Genomic DNA, 23,390 nt, shown 5'->3' with positions numbered 1-23,390 from the left:
ATCCCTGAAATAGAACTTAATGACAGACCAATGTAGCAACTGTGTAAATATTCATCTTGTGGTTCTTTTTTTTTTTTTTTTTTTGGTTGCTAAGAGGAGTCCCATGAGAAGGTACTTATAGGAGCTGGGGTGACTTCCCAAAAGCTGTTTTACTGCATAGCCCACCTGAGGACATGCAATGACTCTTGATAAGAAAATTAGAACATATATTAATATGTGCAAAAATGACCAGCAGGTTTTTAAAACAGAGTTAAACACACTCCCATAAAACCTAGGTAGAACAACTGATCAGATGTCTTAGACAGTTTCTGCTAACCCAGGCCTCCAGCAAATAGACAAGAACAAAATGTCTGCAATAGTGGAAGTTATTAGCTTGAAAATTCATTGGAGCCTCATAGTATGGGTCACATGCTAGAACTACCTGATGTGTTCTGAGAACTCCTCCTCCAGTGGATGTCAGCAAACAGAAGGGCAAAAATGCCAGGAGCCTTCTAATTCAAGGTAACAGCCCTGAAACCACAGAGACATTGGTGGAAGCTCAGAGAACACTTTCTAAATCTGACAGTCGTGTTCCTAATGTCGCGGCACTAATGTGGAAAGGTAAAGGTAAGGCAATCATAGAGAATACAGCCCAGAATTATTCTCAGTACTCATCTGAAGCTGATGGGTTGACTCTGGGGGACTCAGGAGAAGTGTACACTAAGTTGTAGGGAAAGATGGGAAACTCATTTCCTCACCGAGTACAACTGAAATGCCTGAGGGAGAAGCAACTGTAAAATATTAGAGCACCAGATGAAGGTAACCACAGGAAAACACCCCCTTGCATGAACACTAAAAGACAATGAAGCAAGCAGAGTTCCCCAGTGGGAGACAGACACAGCAGTGGTCTCCATGCAGAAACTGAGTACTAAGTTCCAGGAGCATGAGCCATGACTGAAGGGTGTTCACTGAAATGTGGAGCTTCTGAGGGGATAAGGCCCATTCTTTTCCCATGTTCCTGCTTGTTACCAAGAGAACATCTCAACCAAAGGCCCAGAACTGTTGCTAGACCCCACAACCGACACACACATGTAAATCTCTGTGAAAGTTTTCAAGTGACAGATCCTGGGAAGGAACAGATCATGTACAGGGATGACAAGCCTTCTTCTAAGGACCCAAAAGGAAAAAAGAAATCATCTTTCAATTTCCCTATACTCCTGTCGTCTGTCTGTCTGTCCGTCCCTCTGTCTGTCCATCCGCCAGTCCATCCGCCAGTCCATCTGTCTGTCCGTCCGTCTGTCTGTCTGTCTGTCTGTCTGAGGTAGTTGGTATTTTTTCATAGAGCAAACAAACACACAGTCCTGTTGGTACAGTACCCTCTCTGGAAAGAACATTAAGTTCTAGAATGCTTTTTACTGGTGTATGAAAAATATTTTTTTTTATTTTATTTTATTTTGTTTTGTTTTGTTTTGTTTTGTTTTGTTTTGTTTCTTGACATGGTTTTTCTATGCACCTCTGGCTTTCATGGAGCTCATTCTGTAGACCAGGCTGTCCTTAAACTCAGAGATTTGCCAGCCTCTGCTTTCCTAGTGCTAGGAATTAAGGCTGGTCTCACCACGGCCTGGCAAAAATACTCTTTACACTTTTATCTATTTCATATATCAAATCATGGTCTAAAAACTTGACTCACTCATGTGAATAGTTACATTGATGTAATTTTCATTTTTAAAAAATGTAAATGTACTTCTATTATGTTAAAAGCCATGTGTACATCGTCAGATATCTGCAGAACTGGAGTTGTGAGCTGCCAGTCATGCGTCCTTTGGATAGAACTTGGGTCCCCTGTAAGCCAGTTAAATACTTGTCACTGCTGAGTCAGCCCTCCAGCCCAGAAGCTCAGAATTTTTTTTTTCAAAACAAGGTCTTGCATTCTCTGTGGGATCTGATATGAACCTGAATGTCTGATCTTCCTGCCCCTTTCTCCAAGTGCTCAGAGTACATGTGTGCCACACACCTGTTTCTGTGGGGTGTTTCCTTGTGGGGAACCCAGAGCTTCATGTGTGTTGGTCTGGTATTGTCTCCATCAATATAGCAGGTTCTGGATAGATTTCTCTGGGATAAGGGAAAAAACCCTACAAAATTATCCAATATCAGGAAACAAAACCCTTTCCCGTTTGAGGGGGAAATGGGGGTTTTGGTGATGTTAATTTTTTAAATTTAATTGTATTTATTTTGTTATTTTTAATTAGTTAAGTTTTCTGGATAGGGTTTGTGTGGCATTGGCAGTTCTGGAATTGCTCTGTAGACTAGACTGGCCTCAAACTCAGAGACCCTGGGGGTGGCTTCTCAGGGGTGCCTGAGCAGAAAGACTCACTGACTGAGGCTGAGGCACCTGCTCAGTTAGAATTCTTACTTACTGTGCAGAAAACACTTGACTCAATCTGATCCCTAGCACAGTGCAAACCACAATTCACCATGCACACCTGTGATCCCAAACTTCCAAAAAATTCAAGAGGTATTTTAAGCTCTGGCAAGCCTGGGATACATGTGACCCTATCTCAAAAAATAAAGACACTGACTAAAGAAAGCTAGACGGCTTACATAGCCCATGATGGTGCCTGTTGGATAAATGGACAAATTTGAATAAACTTTTCAATTCCCAAACTGGTCCAAACTGATCAGGGTTTCATTCATTTATTACCATTCAGATTAAATAAAGCCTTTTTGGGGGGATGAAGGGCTTTATGTCATATTTTCTTTGAAGTACTGTTTTTTCTTCTATCAAAAAGGTAAAGAAAGAGGAAAGGGAGGAGGGAGAAGGAGTCTGGGATGTAGCAACTTAGAAGCAGAGCTGTTCCTAGCATGCCCGAAGCACTACGTTCACTCCTAGCATGAAAAAAAATGGTGACAGAAACCTGTCCATATCTATGCTCAACAGGCCCAGCCTAGCAGGAAGAATGGGGGTCTTCCTGGTCAACTGATTCTTTTTCTCCTTTCTCCTGGCAGCAGGAAGATTCACTCACACAGGCCCCAGCCCTCTGCACCTCTGTGAAAGACATAGCATGATGATGTCTGCTGCTCTTGTGGAAGCATTTCATCTCACCACCCTGTTGGATGTCCCCTAGCAAGTGGCAAGTCTTCATGTCAGGAGAGAACTCTAGCTCTTAGGTCCAGGAGCTCCAGAGGCAAGCACAGCACTCTAGTTTGCAGCTGTCTTCAACTGGGTCTCTAATCTGAGCCTACCCCACTACCCCTGTGGGGGAGGGGGATGTCCATAAATATGCTCTGTAAAATGAGGGTGCATGGGGGAGACCTTTGATTCCTGTCCATCTGTAGTTCTAAGACCTGGCTGGTTTAAAAGTCAGGCTTGTAAGTTTAATTTTACAAATATCAGGGGTAGGAGCTATGCTGTCTGGCTCATGACTTTCATGAAGGCACTAGGAAGGCAAAGGCAGGAGAATCTCTGTGAGTTCTAGGCCAGCCAGCCATGAGACTTATTCAAAAAGATGAAATTGGGCTGTAGGGGTGGGGCTGGAAAGGACAGTGGTCTGACTTCCCAGGCAAGTGTCCTGTGTCAGAAGCAAACCTGCCCTGTAGAGATGTGATGCTTGCCTGCCTGATCTGGTTTGGTTTCTGTCCTCCTGGCCACAGAGTCTCTGTAAGTTTAGTGTTTTCTTTAATCAGGGTCCCAGGATCCTATATTAATAAAGATTTTTTTTAAAACAAAAAAGAAACAAATAAGTCTAGTCCATCTGAATCTCCTCCCACCTTAAATAATCCCTTTCAGCCCTCCAGCAATGCTGCCAGGTAGATTTCCTGTTGCCTCTCCTGAATGATGAAACCCCTGAGGGCTATTGCATTGGACTTTTCTAAACACCTCAGTCCTGGGTTCCAGTGAATTGAATTTTCCTGCCCCCCTGCTTTTTTCCCACTAACACAAAGCTTGAGAGGAGCTGTAAGACCCTGCGGGTGCCTAGGGCTTTGCCACAGAGGGTTTGGGAGGCACTTGCCCTGCAGTGTTCTGTCCCCTAGGGCCTGCAGGTGAGTCACTGTGTCCATTTGATGTGACCCCCTTTTCCCTGACCAGAGGCTAGGAGCAATGAATAGGAGTCTGTGAACTCTAGCTCCTACCCAAACATTCTGGAAGAGGACAACCTCATATTGGAAGCACTGATGTCCTTTTCAAACCACACTCTAATCCCCTGGGGATGTAGAGTAACAGGAACACTGATGAGGAGACCCGGAGCAGATGGTTCTGAGTTGTCTTGTCTTTGGACCAGTTACCAAAAGTGAATTGCATGGTTCCAGCAATGAGTGGAGGACTGATGCTCATGAGAAAATGGAGTAAGGTCTGCTGCCTCGCCAGGGTCCGACCTGCATCCAGGTGTGCGCCTGGTAGTGTTTTGGCACTTGGGCTCCCAGAAGCTGGGAATACCTTTCTTCCTTGCTCAACACTGCACCAGGTCCCCCAAACTCTTTTTCCCAGTCTTGTCATGGGCAGTCACCTCTCCCAGCGTTGTGACCCTCTAATAAATAAGTCTTTCCTTGATCATCCCCTGTAGCAAGCACCTTCAGGGACCTTGGCAGCAGCTGAAAGCTGCCAAAAATTGGGCGTGGCCAAGGCTAGCACAGAGGGAATGGGCCAGAGCTTTCTGGGGCTCCTTGGGGCCAGGGCCAGGGTGAGAGAGGGTTCAAAGGGACAGGTCTGGGCAGAGACTGGGGGTTGGCACCAGTTCGCTCACCCTTCGAGAGGCAGAGCACTCTTGTCTGCAATCTTGTCTGACCAAGCTAGTTGGAGAGTGTCCCTCCAGGTGTGCACAGCAGGAAGCGACCTTGGCTGTTGGGCCCCCAGAGCCTTAGATCCTGTACAATGCCCACACTGATGCCAAATCCTTGTCCCTCTTGTCCTTCAACAGCTTCTGTGCTCCTTCATCCAAATCTCAGCAGTCAGCATCCTGACACCTCACCCCGCCATGCCTAGCCTTTGGGATCCTTTCTAGTCCTCCTCTTCCTCTTGGTCTTGGTCCTGACTCCAGTCCCTGATATGCCTGGGGCTTTGGGAGCATGGAGAACTGGGACTGCGAGTCCCTGGACAGCAGCAACAGTGGCTTGGGGCCAGAGGAAGGTGGGCACTGAGCCAGTTCCCAATTGTACTCGGGGTGGGGTGGGGTGGGCTGGGGTAACAATGCAAGCTGAACCTGGTCAAAGCCACCTTTACTTGCCACCCCAGCCCGGAAAAAAAACAGATTACCCCAGGGTAGAAGGCAAGAGTGTGGGGCAGAAACTGTGGCACAGAGTGGGAAGAAACACTGCTTGCTTAGCAAATCTGCACCTCCCCCGCCTGTCCAGCTCCTGTGGAAGGCACTCTAACACCCTGTGTTCCCTGTGTTCTCTCTTCCAGACTCCTCATCCCTGGATGGGGTGTCCCTGCCCCTTGATGTAATTTTTTTTGTCTTGGTCAAATGATAGAGGGGTGGCAGTAGGGAAGAAAGAGAAGGCTGTGTGTTAAACCCTGGTGGGCCAGTAACAGTATGCAGATATTAATATGTGGAAAAAATAAGTCCTTCCTAATAAGCCAAGGTGATATTTACTATGGTCAATCTCTGTAATTGTCCAATTTTTGTTGTTATAGCCCAATATTCAAGTCTGGATAATATGTAAACCATTGTGGTCTATTTATCTGACTGTTTCAGAAATTTAGGGTCATGGTGTCATCCTAGCTTGGTTCCTATGAGCCTCTGATGTCATCATAATGGCAGAAGCACATACCAGAGCAGTCACTTATCAGGAAGCCGGAGAAGTGGTGGTGATTGGCAATGTTCTTTTATAACAGCTCTTGGATAGAGATAGCTTGGGCCTATGAAATCTAGTCCCTTCTGTAGGTAATGACCCCATAATCCCTCCACATTGCCGTAGTCCCAAAGCTCTCACCACATCAAAGCCACCACCACGGAGAACAGTCTCTCAGCCTGTGAGCCTCTGGGAGACACCCAGACATGGCAGTGCCTCTGACAGAGGCTAAGAACAGCTGTCACCAGCCTAGGTGAATACACGTGACTGAGCAATAAGCAGGTGATATTTCAGAGCATCATTGAGCAGCACAGGTCTCACATTACAGGCAAAACAGACGCAACTGGCCTTGGATTTGAGCTGTGTTTCCATACACAGTCAACATCTGTGTAGCTTTCTAGAATCTATAAAAAGAAACACAAGCTCCAGCCTAACTGTTTGGATATTGAGTGAAGTTCTACATAACTTAGTTCAAAATTATGGCTCCTGTTTTACACATGAGAATTTTTTCTGGGTATATAGCCTTCTGAATAGACATAGTCACTCCCTGAAGGAGGTTTCTGTCCAGTAATAGCAATGGTGAAATCGCTCAGTGGCTGGGAAGGAGAAAGGAAGCAATTGCAGCTGAAGTTGGGGTGCCCAGGGCTTACCTAGGGGGTTCCCACAAGACGGGCCTTAGACAAAGCTTGAGAGAGCTACTGACCACAGAGCCGAGGTCATTGAGTATCACCTGGTCACCACCACCACACGATCCTCCTGTTCATTGTCTCAAAATGGCAGCATCTGCCCTAAGGTCAGGAAGCTCCAGCAGTATGTTTAAGAATCCCTGTTTATTTCCCAGGTGAAAACAGATGCTACCCGTTAAAACACAATGCCTTGTGTTTAACGCATAATGTTAAAAAGGATAAGAACCCAGGGAGCAATGCTGGAGATATTCCCAACTCAGGAGTTATGAGTATTGACTGATTTTGCAGATCACCTGTCTGGGTGCTAAGTGCACCACCAATAGGGCATCTCACAAGGTTCTGTAATGTTAGTTCTGGGGAAGCCCATGCCCTGGACTGGGCTCTGAGGGTACACATGTGGTGCACACTCATACATAGGCAAACCTTCATAAAATAGCAATAACTCTAAACACACTAGCATTTAGGAAACTGAGACTGGAGAATCACTTTGATTTTGAGACAAACCTGAGTTAGAGACTGAGATCCTGTCTCAAAAAAAATAATAAAAAGAAGAAAGAAAGAAAGAAGAAAACCTAAAACAAAATGAAAGATGAGGTGAACGAAAGGAAAGACAATCACACACAATATTTGCCATCTGCTTAAAGCCCTACAAAGCTTCACATGGGACAGGAATGTCCTTTCCTCCTTTCTGTTCTCTCTCCCTTTCTCCTTCCTTCCCTCACTTTTTCTCTCATTCCTCTGGTTCTGCCTTTCTCCATTCCTCTCTCCTTCCTTCCTTCCTTCCCCTTCTTCCATCTCCTCTCCTGACCCTCCCCATCCCCATCCCTTTTCCACAATTCCCTCTTCTCCCCTTCCCTTACCCCTCCCCTGCCCTCTCCTCATGCACCTCTCCTCCCCATCCTCCTTCATCTATCTCCCTTTCCTCCCCTTCTTTCTCCCCCTCTCCTTTCTCCCCCTCCCCTCCCTCCCATCCTTCTCTCCACTCCCTTCTCTCACAAACCTCTCCCCTTGGCCCCTCCCCCTCCCCTCTGCCTTCCCTCCCTGTCCCCCTCCCTCCTGTCACAGCAGTGCACTCAGAGCTCTTCAGAAGCCATGTCCCTGGCTCAGAAGCTGGTTTTAAGATGACCTCAACCTCCCTGCTGTCTTCTGTGTTTTTGCTTCTACTCAACTCCAGCGTCCTTCCAGTACATATGTAATTTTTTTTGCCTTCTCATGGTCTCTCTTTTTCTGCAAGCCCCTTGTAATGTTTCCTGGACTGACAGGGAATAGTAGCACACAGAATGTAGAACAGGCCAGGAATGATCTTCTCAAGTTTGCCAACCTTTCTGTTCTCTGCCCATCTACCTGTAGGGCAGATGGGTGGCAGAGAACAGGAAATGGTGGCTATTTCAGAGTGTTCAATGGACGTAGGTAATGCTACTCGGGCACTAAATGTGGACACCGTAGAGAAGCTGGGGTCAGAGAGAGATCATTCTCTGTGTGTCTAGGCTACTTGTTTTCAAAGGCAGTCTGCTATCACCCTGCATCCTTCACAATTGTCATCTGCATCCTGGCTTTGTTGAACTTTTCTTGCCCTAAAGTTCATCCAGAGCACAGAGGCTTTACTTTAGGAGGAGCAACACGTGGGAACCCTAATTTGTTTGGCAGATTATGGAACCTGCTTTCTTCCAGCTAGGAGACCTGAAGCCAGGTGTGAGCTCTGAGCCTCTGGTTGACTGCCTTGCTGGCACTAGAGCAGAGGCGTGGTCTGGTGCCTTCTCGGAGAGTTACCCAGGCAAAGACCATTGGATGAGCATTCGATTTTAATATTTCCTGTTTCAGGCTAGTCTTTCTCATGGAACTTCACCCATGTCTCTATTCTCTTGTTCACCTTTCTAATAATATCTGTAATTAATCCTGGTTCTGCTTCAGTGTGGCTATTTCTGAAATTCTTTTCTGCCCAGAGTCCCATATGCCTGTCTGGTTTGTGTCAAGGACTAAAGAGATTACAGCAGTTTTCAGGCAGCTGTGCAGGGAGTCTGCCTGGAGCTGAGTGTCTGTCCATTCGCAGCTGAAACTCAGGACTTTTTGTTTCCCGCTGCAACACAGAACACAGGACACTTTACAGGGAGTATATAAGACTGAGTTCAAAAGCTCTGGGTCTAGGGTGTGAAGCAACAGGGCAGCACTTGTCTAATACGCACCAGGCTCAGGATTGGATCTGCAACACCAGAACTCTTTTAAGTTGATCTGTAGATCTTATCTGTAAAATCCATATTATCTATTATAATGCATATAATTCTCTCCTTTGCCCTTGGGTGTGTTGAGGGCAGAATTACGGGTACTAGCTGTTCTGCATAATATTAATATTGTCCAAATGATTATGGTGACATCAAGTTGAAACAGCAGAAAGAGCACACCTAAAGAACACACTGGATTCTCCATGATTCTCCATGAACTTAGGACACTCCCCACAGATCTGGGTGGGTGCACACTGATGGAGAGAGAGAGAGAGAGAGAGAGAGAGAGAGAGAGAGAGAGAGAGAGAGAGAGAGAGAGAGAGAATGAATGAACTAGCCACTGAGAAAGCATTTGCTGTGTTCTTCATTAGCCCTACAGCTTTGTCTCTGCTACCTGAATATTTTCTTTTGCCTTTGGCTGGGATTTTAGTAAAAAAAAAAAAAAAAAAAAAACCCAAAACAAAAAGAACAACAACAACAACAAAACCCTTGAATTTCTCTTTCTGTTGTTTTAGGGTTTTTTTTTTTCTGTGTTAGCATGGATATCACACTGAAAAATGCTAAAATCCCACCACTCCTATATAAATGGCATGTATTACTGTGGTTCTTGCAGCCCTGACCAATTTCTCCAGGTACTGGTGTCAGAGAAGCACATCTCTGTGCACATGAGCCTTGGTGGCACTGCTGTTTAGAGTCATGTGACTTGGCCTCTCTCACATCTTGGAAGAAGCCAAGTTCAAATTGAATTTTGTGATTGTGCACAGGTCTCTATTTCTTGTTGAGACTCTGAACTCCCTTAACTCACTCTTCATTTGTGGGAGTTAGTGAGTTTCTTCCTCATGTTTTAAGAAAAGTTTTACTAGGGAACCATAGTTCATAAAGAGTGTTTGTTTTGTTGTTTTATATATAATACTGGGTATACTCACCCATTCTGTGTATCTCTCTGTGTGTGAATGTGTGAGAGTGAGTTTGTGTGAGTGTTTTTAATAGTGTGTGAATGTGTGTGAGCATGTGTGTATGTATGTGTGAGAATATGAGTATGTAATAGTGTGAGAGTGTGTGTTGGTGTAATGTATGAATGTGTGTGAGAAAGTGTGTGTATGTGTGTGGATGTTGTAATAGTGTGTGAATGTGTTTGTGTGTGTGTGTGTAAGAGAGAGAGAGACAGAGAGATAGAGAGAGAGAGACAGACAGAGACAAGAGAGAATGAAACAAGCTTGTATGTGTATGTTCACGGATATGCTCACCATGTGTGTAGACATTGGAGGACGTTTTTGTCAGACCTTAGCTACTTCCTTGTGTCAAACTAGGTTTGTGGCTCAATACTGTATATGCCAGGCTACCTGGCCCACAACTCCCAGGCATTTTGCTGTCTGTCTTGCTTTTCCTACTTCCTAGGTGTATGTGCTCTACGACTGCAGGTGTAAGTGCTTATCGTTCACAAGCATTCACATTCAGGCCCTCCCACGTTGCAGGGCACGTGTTCTAACCACTTGTCTATTTCCAAGACTCCTCCCAGGTTTTGGATGAGAATCAGACACCTTGGACATTATGAGAAATGCATCTGTCATTCTTATGTTTGTAAATAAGCTGCCTTATTATAGTTCATGAGCAGTGTTGGGGTTCAGGAAACAGCCCACAAGCCACTCATCCACCTCGGTCATGCAGGGATAGTTTATTGCACACATACCCTGGTACTGGTCACTCAAGGATTCAGGTCAGACTCGGGAGTTGAGATTGCAACCCTGACTGCTTCCCAGAAAATGCTTATAAAAGTAACCAAAGAAGCTCATACACACGTGCAGGGAGTGTTGCCAGGCAGCTGGGTGGTTGGTTCAGGTTCAAGCTTATTCTTGCTAACTATAGGAAGCAATTCTAACTGACCTTGGTTATGGTTGTCCCTAAAGAAGGGCAAGGGTCAGAACACCAGAACATAGAACTTATTGGGATGTGCAGTTAATGGTTAGCCAGGCACAAGAAAGGTCCTCTGTAATAATGTAAGATGGCTGGGTGCAGGTCTAAAATGAAATGTCTATGGTAATGTCAGAATGGCAGGTGCCACCTAGGTCTTTTTTAATTTTTTGTTTATATATTTTTATTTCTTAATGTCTGCTTTTTATTTGAAAAAAAAAAGAACCTTTGTATTCTGTTTACAGATTGTCCATTTTCTTTTTTTTATAATTTTTATTTTCAATATTCTTTGTTTACATTCAAGATAATTTTCCCTTTCCCAGGGATAAGTACCCTAAGCCGTCTTCCCTCTACCCGTTCTCCTATCTACACCCTCCTACTTCTCTGTCCTGGTATTCCCCTACAGTGCTGGAACAAGCATTTTCAGGACCAGGGACCTCTCTTTCCTCCTTCTTGAGAGTCATTTGATATGTGAATTGTGTCTTAGGTATTCAGAGATTCTGAGCTAATATCCACTTATCAGTGACAATATTCCATGTGTGTTCTTTTGTGAATGGGGTTTAATTGCCGAGTAGTATTCTATTGTGTAAATATACCACATTTTCTGTATCCATTCCTCCATTGAGGGACATCTGGGTTCTTTCCAGCTTCTGGCTATTATAAATAGGGCTGCTATGAACATAGTGGAGCATGTGGCCTTATTACATGCAGGGGAATCTTCTGGGTATATGCCCAGAAGTGATATTGCAGGGTCATCTGGAAGTGTTATGCCTAGTTTTCTGAGGAACAGTCATACTGATTCCCAGAGTGGTTGTACCAACTTGCATTCCCACCAGCAGTGGAGGAGTGTTCCTCTTTCTCCACATCCTCACCAACACCTGTCTCCTGAGTTTTTAATCTTAGCCATTCTGAAGGGTGTAAGGTGAAATTTCAGGGTTGTTTTGATTTGCATTTCCCTAGTGACTAAAGATGCTAAACATTTTTTAAGGTGCTTCTCAGCCATTTGAAGTTCTTCAGGTGAAAATTCTTTGTTTAGCTCTGTACCCCATTTTTAATAGGGTTATTTGGCTCTCTGCAGTCTAACTTCGTGAGTTCTTTGTATATATTTGATATTTGCCCTCTGTCAGATACAGGGTTGGTAAAACTTCTCAAATTCATCTGGAATAACAAAAAAAACCCAGGATAGCTAAAACTATTCTCAACAGTAAATGAACTTCTGGGGGTATCAGTATCCCAGACCTCAGGCAATACTACAGAGCAATAGTGTTAAAAACTGTATGGTATTGGTACAGTGACAGACAGGTAGATCAATGGAATAGGACTGAAGACCCAGAAATGAACCCAAACACCTATGGTCAGTTGATCTTTGACAAAGGAGCTGAACCCATCCGGTGGAAAAAAGACAGCCTTTTCAACAAATGGTACTGGCTCAACTGGAGGTCAGCTTGCAGAAGAATAAAAATGATCCATTCTTATCTCCTTGTACTAAGCTCAACTCCAAGTGGATCAAGGATCTCCTCATAAAACGAGACACACTGAAACTAATAGAAAAGAAACTGGGGAAGACCCTTGAGGACATGGGCAGAGGGGAAAATTTCCTGAATAGAGCAGCAATAGCTTATGCTCTAAGATCAAGAATAGACAAATGGGACATCATAAAATTACAAAGTTTTTGTAAGGCAAAGGACACTGTCAAGTGGACAAAACAGTAACCAAAAAATTGGGAAAGGATCTTTGCCACCTAGATCTTAACAAGTAGAACTTTTTTTTTTTTTTTTTTTTTTTTTTTTTTTTTGTTAAGCTGTAACATCATCTGGGACACATTAGTTTGAATACACGGTGACACCCAGAGTGTAGGCATGAGGACTTTAAAGCAGAAGGTGCAGCAATCATTATAACCAGAGTCCTAAGGACAGCAAAACATCCTACCTGCTTTGATTTCTAAAAGCCTAATGTCAGTCTCCATAGCCCACCCAGGCCATTGCCTTGGAGTCCCTCCCAGCCCTGTCAGGACAGGTCCTGCTCTGAACTCATGAGGAGGGAGTATGCTGCCATCCAGCTAGCATATGTTAAGCTGTGGCCACGCCTGCATTTCTTTGAGTGCATTGAGAGGAGTTGGTGGAGTGGTGCTCTCTGTGATTTCATTGTACCTTGGGACTTGTGTGTGGAGTTTGCTTTTGATTTGTTTGTGTGTGAGCTTATGTATTCGTGACTAGATCAGTGTGTGTTTGGGAGGAGTGTTACTTGAGTGTGTGTGTGATTGTGTGTGTGTGTGTGTGTTTGTATGTGTATATAATGTGTGTGTTGTGTTTTAAGTTTACTGGTGTGTGAGTACCTATTTGTGTGTGTTTGTGTAGGGATACCTGTGGGTGCGTTTGAGTGCACCTGTGTGTTTGTGTTGGTGTGTGTGAGAGTGTGTGTGAGAGTGTTGTGTGTGTGAGCGAGTGTGCGTGTGCACGAGTGTGTTTTAGGTGCATGTGTGGAAGGTATGAGAACACCTGTGTAAGGGATAGTGTTGAGGCATTTAGTCAGCTTGGCCATTGTTTCTAAGGTAAGATATCTACCTTATTTTTTTTGTAAAGATTATTTATGTATTTATTTATTCACCTTATGACCCGTCCAGCAGGTCCAAATATTCCAGGGTCCCGAAGAGGTGCTACCTGAGGGTCATAAGGGTAGGGGAGAAAGAAGGAAGCCAGGCAAAGAGGGGTTCAGTTGTTGAGGCTTCGTTTAATGTTTCGGGGTACACAGGTTTTAAGCTCTCAGAGGAAGAGCTCTTCTCAAGGCAAGAACAAAGGAGGGAGGGGCCATCTTAGCAGTTTCAGTGGGAAGAGATAAGCATCCTCTGGTGGAGACATCTGATGTTTGCATAGTCTGGAGCAACCCGCAGTTATCTCAGGACTTCCTTCCACCAGCAATCATGGGAGAGGCTCTTCTTTTTTTACTCAGGACCTTTGCCCTGTCAGCCCTCCGGGCCGAAGTGAGGATCTCTAATGGCTTCCCACATTTCCTCCCTTTCCTTATATTAAAAGTGGAAAGGTCTGGGCAGAAATACTGGGCAAGGGGGCCAGACCGAAAATGTGTAGCCGTCTCTTGTCTTAGGATCGACCTCTCTTATCCCTCAGCCTTACCCGTCGTAGGGTTACCTTGTCATCCTCAAGGCCCCATGTCTTAGGTTGGTCAGGGGATGGAGGAAGTTGCCCGTCCTTAAGACGGCTACCTTGGGTCAGCTCCCCCTTCAGACAAGCCCAGGGATGAATAAGTGGGAGCCAAACAGAGTCTCACAAAAGGAGCTTATTGAAACTGAGCCTCTCCGCGGCAGGTGCTGCGGTTGTTTCTGCCGAGCTGTCTCGTCCCCGGGGTCCAGCATTTCTCCTGTGTCTAGCTGATGATACTGTACTGAGACATAATTCTTGGGTAGGGTAGTATCTATTCGTGATTTAATGAAGCAGGTTAATCATTGAAAAGCCCAGGGACCAAAGGAGATTAACAGTAATAACCCTAAGAAAGGTCCTAGAATAGAAGGTAGTAGGGTGGAAAACCACGGGGACATGGAGAACCAATTTTTATACCAAGACTCCTGTTGTTCTCGTTCGCTTATGCGTTTCTTTAGACTCTCTTTTACTCTCCTCAGACTGTCATCTACCAGTCCTGTCTTGTCTACATAAACACAGCATTCTTCCCTTAAGGCTCTGCAAAGTCCTCCCTGCTGCAAGAAGATCAAATCAAGACCTCTCCTATTCTGTAATACTACTTTTGATAAGGAGGCAACAGTATTCTTTTAAATTGGCTAAACCATCTCTGAGTTCACCCAGGTCCTTATCAATGGCAGCACTAAGTAAATGATATTGTTGTAGATTCTGTTGAGAGGTAACAAGTGAGGCGATGCCTGTTCCTGTTCCGGCTGCCCCAAATCTTGGAATAACAGCAAGGGTGATAGCCGTAATAGGTTCTCTCTTCCCCCTATGGGGCATCTCAATGTTATCATCCCAGAAGTTTAAAAGGTCTCTTGGCTCATGAACGCTGGAAGTATTTGTACTAGCACACAATAATCGTGATGCTGTATGAATTCAGATATTATAATATAGGTAGTCAATCCTGAGGAACACGCAAAATAGCTATAATTTGGGGCTAGCAAATATGCATAATGATTGTCAATAGTTATGGTATGGTTGCATATCTCTAACAATTGTTGAGGGGGGAGCATATGTTTTCCCAGAACACAGCTTCCTACCCTGGATACCTCTGTGAGGATGAATCCTAAGAAATTTTTATTTAAACCCTCAGAATCATTGGTATATGTAAAATTTCCAAAAAGAGCAACCCCTCGTAGAATGGAGGAGAGGCCAAAAAACATATCCAGCATTTTACATATTTAGATGAATTAGCTTCCTGTTCCTTAAGAAGCAAAGCAGAGGCAGATGCATTAAGGGTGGAAAGAATTACTGAGATGACTGCACGGAGCCCCGGGGGGATGTTGGGTTGGAACAACGTAGTCAAGGAAGAATTTTGTGAAGCCCGTGTGGCTGATGGATTCCTAGGCTCTGGGGCTTCTCTGAGTGATGAGGGGGCAAAATTAAGTAATTGATGATTAAGTCCAATGGAGGCTTGATGTATATAGGGTAATGTCTTTTCCAACTGCAATTTAAAGGAAAGTCATGGGTGTCTGCCTGCTCTATAGGTACATAGGCCCCACTCAGCTCCTCATGAAGCTTCCCAGGCAAATTTCTTTCCCTGGCCTGTAGAGGTTATTTGTAAAGGTATTACACCAGGACCTGAATGAGGTCCCAAGAAGAAGAGGGATTCCAATAGATATCAGCCGTGATCTCACAGCCCCAAGAGGCACAAAAGTATTTGTCATGGCAACCACATTTCTGTCCTAAGGATTGGTCTTGGTGGCCTCCAGGGCAAAGATAATTGTTCCTGCACCAAACTTAGGGCAGCCTGAACCTTTTCTTTAGGCATGGACCACTGATCGATCCAGACTGGGTCGTTTGATTTCCAAGATATTTTATCACCCTGTAGTGCAGGGGGATCAGCAGTCTTTATGAAAAAGGTCTGCATCCAAGCCTTTCCTATCTGTATTAGGGGTGGGAGCCAGGGGTTCTGTTATTCCTTGTTCACATTTGCCCAATCCTTTTCCAGGGAGGAACCCCATTTTTAACACTTGATTTGTAATAATTTCATTAGGACTGCACATCATCATTCCCATTTGGGACAGAATATCTCTCCCCCAAAGTTTAACACGGAGTCCAGGTACTACAAATGGCCTAACTGTTCTTGTATTCTTTTCCTTATCCCTCTAACCTAGAAGCCTTGAACTTTGTATTGTATCTTGTGACTGTCCTATTCCCCTTAAATATGTAGCCGTGGCCTCAAGAAGTCAAGCTGAAGGCTAGTGCTTGGAGGAAAGCACTGTTGTGTTGGCCCCAGTATCCAATAGGCCATGAAACTGTTTGCCTTCTAGCCATAGCGTCATCATGGGCCTCTCCTCGGTCAGCTTCTGAATTCAGTAGATATCAGAAGAACCAGGGGAGGAAGAGCCACACCTTTCTCCTTTGTGGGGAAAATGTCCTATCAAAGGACAGGGCAATGCTTGTGCAATGTGTTGTCCAGCTCTGAGTGTTACTGGGCCCCTTGTGGCAGTGGCAAGAAACTTGATCTCTCCTGAACAGTCAGCATCTATTATAGAAGGGAGTATAATAAGGCCTTAAAGGGAGCTTGAAGCTCGTCCAATTATCAAGAAAAACATACCAGAAGGTGGGGGCCCAAACTTTCCAGATTCTATAATAACAGTCCCTTCCTCGGGGGTTATAACCCGGGTGATAGATGAACATAGGTCTAATCCTGCACTTCCTGGTGTTGCCCTAGATAAGGCATCGGCACTGGTGTCTGCTCCTGTATTTGGGGGTATGCTGTGGCCTAAGAGTAAGGGCCCCGAAGTTGGGCCCTCAGCCCGTTTCCCAGGACCGCTGTAAGGGCTTGCCCATGGGCGTCGGTCCTAGAATGGCATTTGTTAGTCCAGTGTTTGCCTCTTTTACAGAGGGGACAGATTCCCGGAGGGGCAGGTTTTATGGTTCCTTGGCCAAGGGCAGGATCTGGTGACTGCCTAGGAGCCCTGTGTTCTCTTGCAAAATGAGCAGGCTGTCCACATTGAAAGCATGTCTTGCTCCTGGGGTGATTGGGGTCTCCTGTCTTTTGAAAGACAGCCCCAATAGCCAAACTAATGGATTTAGATACCTGCTGTGTAAAGGGGTCCACCTCATTACAGAGCTTAATTATTCCTGAGATATCAAGGTCTTTAGTTTTGCCCTGTAGCGCTACTCTGCATGCAGGGTTGGTGTTCTCAAGGGTGAGCTGTCTAACAAGAAGCCCTTCATTTTCATTTTGACCTAGGATCCTTTCTGCCGCTTCCTGCAATCTCCCCACAAATTAAGCATAGGGCCCTTGGGCTCCTTGAATTATTTTGGTTAAGGGGGTAGTGACTGCCCCTGCGGCACGGACCACTCTCCAAGCAGACAAGGTGGCTTGCACTGTCTGAGCAAGGCTACCAGGGGATAGCCCCCGTTGCTTTTCCTCGAAAGTGAATACACCCCTTCCACACAGCTTATCTGTTGTCCAGGAGGCAGTTTTACTCAAGGTTTTTTTCTATTTCTAGCAGCAAGGTTCTCTGCTCTGTCAATGAATTCTGATTTCCAAGTTAAGTATGGTCCTCTGCTGAGGATGGATTGCACCACTTTAATCCATTCACTAGGTATAAGATATCCATACCCCGAGAGCCCTTCTAAAATGGACATTGTAAAGGGTGCATTCATGTGGTAATTTTTTTACACCTGAATGCAATTCCTTAATACTCTTAAATTTAAGTTTTTTGTACATGGGGCACAAGGTCTCATAGTCCCCTTGGTCAGATTCTTATCATAGTCTTGTCCTCCCTCAGTTTCTTGGTCCTCATCTCTGTCTCCCCCTTGATTAAGACCGGTGCTGTCTGGCTCGGGTTTATCTTTGGTTTGCCTATCACGGGCCTTGGTCATGACTGGGAAGGTTAGTTTAGGCTAATGTTTCTTCCAGGGAGGTCTTCTGTTAGGGGAATCTTGTCCCCTTCTCATAGTTTCTTGTAAGTTCTGAATTTCTAAAGAAAGGTCTCCTAATTCTTGTTGCAAATGTAAGACCTGCCTGAGCCCAATAATTTGCGCCTGGAGCATAGCTTTTGTTTGAGTTAATCCTTCAACCACTGCGATTGGCAGAGGAGCAGGAGGGACCAACAGCATCTGAGGTAGGTATGGTGGGGGCATAGCAAATCTGGGTCTTTGTGTGAAAAAGACTTGAGGTTCTCGGCTTGCATCACCATACCTTTCCTCTTTGTACCTGGCAGCTTCCTCCTCTAACTCAGCCTCGGAGGCTGGGTCTAATTTTGAGTCTGAGAAGCAGCACAGGCTGCACTTGTCTGAAGTTTCATTTTGCCCTTTTGAAAACTCCTTAAGAGAAGGGTATATACTTCTAGGAATTTTGGGATCCTCTAGGGATTGCATAACCTTGGGAGGATGGACCTCCGAGTCCTCAGGCATATCTACAATCACAGAGGGACATGGAGAGCACAGCTCACCCTTGCCACCTTCGCTTTTGCATGACGGCAGTCTTGAGGCTTGCAGAAAGTTGCCAGCAACAGCTAACAGACAGGCACTTTCTCCTCCATTCTCAGCATCTATTATTGTGTCCCGTATAAGGCCCCAGTAACTAAAAAATGCATCAGACACTGGTTCACCTGTTTTCAAAATCCTATTAGTCTCTTTACCAACCCTATTCTACGTTAGTGGGTGAATGCCAGGTCCACTTAAAACCAACCAAGGGCATTTTTTATCAATAAAACAAAAGAACATAATTAAATCTTTTTTCTTAACTCTTATTCCTCCCTCCCTGAGTGACTGCTTAATTTCTTCTATTAAAAAAAAAAAAGCTTCTTTTGATAATTGTTTCCCCATGACATTCAGACGACAATTGTTCGGCCACTCACCTGCCCCTCCAGCGACTCACGAGCGATGAGGTCTGTGGGGTCCAACTTTCCCCAGGTTTTCTCCTCAGTTGTCCAGTAGTTGACCTTACTTCGGGTCACTAGGACCCATCCAGCAGGTCCAATTATTCCAGTATCCTGAAGAGGTGCTACCTGAGGGTTAAAGTGGGGGGGAGAAGGAAGCCAGGCAAAGGGGGGTTCAATTGTCGAGGCTAGTTTAATGTTCCGGGGTACACAGGTTTTAAGCTCTCAGAGAAAGAGCTCTTCTCAAGGCAAGAATAAAGGAAGGAGGGGCAATCTTAGCAGTTTCTGCGGGAAGAGATAAGGGTCCTCAGGTGGAGACATCTGATGTTTGCATAGTCTAGAGCACCCAACAGTTATCTCAGGACTTCCTTCCACCAGCAATCATGGGAGAGGCTCTTCTTTGTTTTACTCAGGACCTTTGCCCTGTCAGTCCTCCGGGCTGAAGTGAGGATCTCTAATGGCTTCCCAAAACCCTCCAACCCAATCATAGCCCCCCCCCTCACTCCTCTCCTCCTAGTTCCACCTTGTACAGAGCCATATTGGGGCAGTCATGCACATGGTTTGAGTTTGACATTAGTCAAGGACAATCCCTGGCTTTGGGCAGGAATATGCCATTAGGACATAGAAGGGAAGTAGGTTAAAGCAGGAATTTTTATCCTTGCATAGAGTGCTAAGAATGTACTTGACTATGGTCAAGGTTAACTTCTCCCAGATAGCCAAGATCCTGCTCCACCTAGGGTGGAATACTTGAAGTAAAGGTTAAGTTCATTGTTCCTCCAGGTCTAGGAATTCCTGAATTAAGCAGGTGACCCACCCAGCTGCCAGAGCAGTCAAGACAAGGACCTCCAAGAGAAGCTAGACAACTTCCACCAGAACTCAGCCTGGAGTCTAGGGGGGAAGGGTTTGCCCAAACTGTTAAAAGGTCTGATGCCATTAAAGTTTCCGATTTTGATCAATGAATATTGTCTTAGCCCTTTTTCTTTTTGTCCCTTCCCTACCCATCCCTCAGTTTCTGTTCCAGCAACACACTTCGTAATAGCTGCAGGCAGCTATGGAATCCAACACCACCTCACATGCCCCTCCTGCTATATTACCTCTCCTTCTCAGAGAAAGGTAGGCTGACTCTTGGGTACCATCCTGCGCCTGGACATCTAGTCCTAGTAGGACTAAGCCTCTCCTCTACCACTGAGGCCAGGAAAGGCAGCCTAGCTAGGGGAAATAGATCCAAAGACAGGCAACAATGTATGAGACAGCTGCATTCATTAGGGTACACCCCTGAAGATGAGATGCATATCTTCCTTTTTTTTCCCTACCTTTTAGGTAGCATTTATACTTTGTTGCCCCAAATGAGTTTGGGAGTGAAGAATCAGAAAACCTCAGACCTGAGTCCAACCTTTTTGGCACAGAGAGTTTCCACTCTCAGTATGTAATTGTAAAGACCATCGGCCATGGAAGCTGTTCCAATGTCAAGCTGGCGTACCACCGCCTCACAGGCACCCCGCTTGCTGTCAAAATGATTCATAAGAGAGAACGCTGGTGCCATCCTGTCACATCAGAGGTGGAGACCATGATGACTTTGAATCACCCCAACATCATCTCTCTCTTCCAAGTCATTGAGACAGAGAAGAGAGTATACCTCATCATGGAGCTGTGTGAGGGTAAATCACTTTACCACCATATACGAGAGGCTGGCCACATGCAGGAGGATGACACCTGGGATATATTCAAACAAATGTTAAGTGCCATGAGCTATTGCCATGACCAAGGTATAGTTCATAGGGACTTGAAACCAGGCAAAATCATGATAGACATCAATGGAAGAATAAAAATTATTGACTTTGGGCTCAGTGCCCAAGTGAAGCCAGAAGAGCAGCTGAGCTATCAGTGTGGGACTTTCCCATTTGCACCTGAGCTCCTCCTTGGCAAACCATACGATGGCCCCAAGATCTATGTTTGGACCCTGGGAGTTGTCCTGTATTTTATGAGCACTAGCAGAATTCCATTTGATGCTCCCAACTTTAATTAGAGCTGCAAAGACAGGTTGGGTCAGGGAAGTATCCTGTCCCCTCTCCCCTATTAAGAGAACTCCAGGACTTGATTAGGCTTTTACTGACAGCAAACCCAAAAGTCTCTGAACTTATGAGGCATTCTTAGATCACAGAAGATCCCCAGGTGTTCACACATCCTTGTGAGGAGGTGCCCCCACTCAGGCCAGACCTGGCCATTATAAAAGCGATGGGACACCTTGGATTCAGAGAACAAGACATAAAAGATTCTTTATTTCAGAAAAAAATACAACCAGGCCATGGCCCGTTATTGTTTCCTGAAACAACAGGCTGTTCATGAATGTGACAGCCTGACCCGTTCTAAGCCCATGAATCCAGTGAGGACACCTTTACCTTCCCCTGATGATCCTGATACTTTTCAAAATTGAACTAAGTTGGAGAGAAAAACAACGAGCATTACTCTGGTCATCATCCACTAGTGAAATGTCTGTCCCTAGAGAGAGGAGAGCAAGAAGTGTCAGTTGGCCTGGTGTCCTTCCCTGCAGGACACTCCAGACAACACCCACAATGTGCCAAGCCCACATAAGTTCTAGTAGTGTGCCCTGCATTTCCTCCATGCACTTTGGAGCCAAGAATAGCCAGAGCAATGAAAGCACAGCAGACCACCCCACCACCTCAGCAAAGGATATGTCAGAACCCAGCAGGGGCCCACCCAGAGGAATTACGTGGTTGGCCAGGAAGATGGGAAGAACCCTCCTGAGTCTGTATTTCTGTATTCCATTGCAAAACAGATCTCGTCTGAGGCAGAAAAAAGTCTCCCCACAAAAATGAAACACTGGGAAGGCGTGTTAAGAAAAACATCAGGCCCAGCCCAGATATATTTGTGTACAAGAACGTATCTATTTTATTTGTGTCTGTGTCGGGATTGTTTTGTTTGTTTTGTTTTTATGTTTTTTTTTTTTGTTTTGTTTTTTTTGCTTTTTTCAAGACAGGGTTTCCCTGTGTAGCCCTGGCTGTCCTAAAACTCACTTTGTAGACCAGACTCGCCTCGAATTCAGAAATCCTCCTGCCTCTGCCTCCCAACTGCTGGGATTAAAGGTGTGCACAATCATTGCCCAGTGATCATGTCACTGTCAACTGGAATATTATACTTCTGTCTATATATATGATATGATGCATGGGGATTCTAGGTCTAGACACTGTGGGATGATGTTTAAACAGATCTAGCATGCCATATGGCATCTATACTGAGTATCTGGCACATTGCACTAGAAGGAGACAACAGGAAGGTACTGACCATGCTAGGAAGAGGAAGTAGGTGAAGGAAGAGGAGGAGATTCTGAGGGAGGGGAGGATTGGATGGGGTGGGAACTAGGAGATGGGGGGGGAGGAAGGTTCAGAGGAGGAGGCAGCTTGGGGAGCAGTGTGGGGCAGGGTAACCACAGCTGGAGAGATGCCCTGTGCAGCTGAGTTTCTCAGTCCCTCACACATGTGTTGTTGCATTTTAGAAGATCACCAGAGGATGCCCGATGCTACCATCCTACAGCCACAGTGTTGGAGAGGACACAAGTGTAGACATGGACCTCAGGAGGAGCCTAGTGGAAGGCCATCATGTTCTGGGTCTGTTAGCTTCAATCAGTGCCCTGAGTCCAGCCAGGAGGAAGGAAGCAAATGAAGATATCCCAGGTGGTCCAAGGCCATCGCAACATCATCACTATTCAGAGCAGGGGCTGAAAGCCTGTCCAAAGCTGGCAGCGACAGGAGCCCCTCTGTCTACCCAGGTTCACATCAGACACCTCCACCACGTGCATGTTCCTGCCTCACTCTTAGTAGAAGATATAAGGCTTCTTGATATGTTTGTCATAACTCTGAGAATTAAATCGATGTTTGTGTAAGACAAACTTGGAGATGCCCCTGCATCTTCTTTACATAGGAAAATTGGCCCTGTGGTGTTCAAAAGCCCCAGGAAGACAAAGTTCAGGCCCCAATTCACCAAATCATTAAAAGTGCCTTTGAAGGGACTGAGATTTCAGGTACCTGAAGGGGGAAGTGTAGAACCTAAGTGTGGACTTTCTTCTGGACCCAGCAAGCATTCTCAGAAGTACCATGGAGAACATTAGGTACCATCAGCTTGACCCACTTCTACAGAGGCAAGCATGGTAACCCTGGGAATTCCACATGCAGATGAAGCATGGGTTGGTTCCCAGGGTTGTGAGGAGCCACAGGTCCATCCTGACCCACAGGATAATAATTGCATGAGACAAGGTGTTCACTCTCACTGTTGTAACATTTTCCTCCTTAGATCCACTGAACACTGTGATTCCCTTATGTCTGATTGCAGGCAAGTGTCCTTTAGTGAACAAGTCAGATCTGGGTAGAAGGAGAATGTGTGTTGGGAGAGAGAAAAGATGTTTTCTGTGAGAGGACAATCTCTAGTGACACAGACCAGATGTGCTCTGCCACAGGGACATCACCTAACAAGGCCAACTCTGAACCCTATCATACCTGATAGATTCCCAGTGCCTAGAGAACCTCATCTCACTGGCACTGAAGCCATTCCTGTGTCTACCTGTCACTGATGGCTCTCAGATTCCTGAGCTGTCCTTACACCATCTTTCCACTTGTCCCAGTATTAAGCACTTGGCTTCTTTATGTCACCAATCTCTTTAGGAAGCACCCTTCTCCCTTCTCTAAACTGCACTCTTTACCTCATATAGATTCTGTCTCAGAAGCTCTCAGTGAGCAGATGTGTGGCACATGTGTT

The 23,390-nt window shown here is 45.3% G+C and overlaps 2 protein-coding genes and 1 pseudogene across 7 annotated transcripts in view; all 3 read left to right on the top strand.

Annotated features, from left to right (window-relative positions):
- The window catches only part of LOC127674161 (UL16-binding protein 1-like), a 564,502-nt gene that overhangs the window by 266,819 nt on the left and 274,293 nt on the right, over window positions 1–23,390 (top strand). The window lies entirely within an intron of this gene.
- LOC127674162 (UL16-binding protein 1-like) overlaps window positions 1–23,390 on the top strand; it is a 231,608-nt gene that overhangs the window by 102,767 nt on the left and 105,451 nt on the right. The gene's annotated exons all lie outside the window — the stretch shown is intronic.
- LOC127673710 (sperm motility kinase 2B-like) lies at window positions 19,861–21,457 on the top strand (annotated as a pseudogene).

This window comes from Apodemus sylvaticus, chromosome 23 (assembly GCF_947179515.1).
Source record: "Apodemus sylvaticus chromosome 23, mApoSyl1.1, whole genome shotgun sequence".
NCBI classification, from domain to species: domain Eukaryota; kingdom Metazoa; phylum Chordata; class Mammalia; order Rodentia; family Muridae; genus Apodemus; species Apodemus sylvaticus.
Note: the sequence above shows the minus strand (reverse complement) of the source record. Positions and strands in the feature narration are given on the sequence as shown.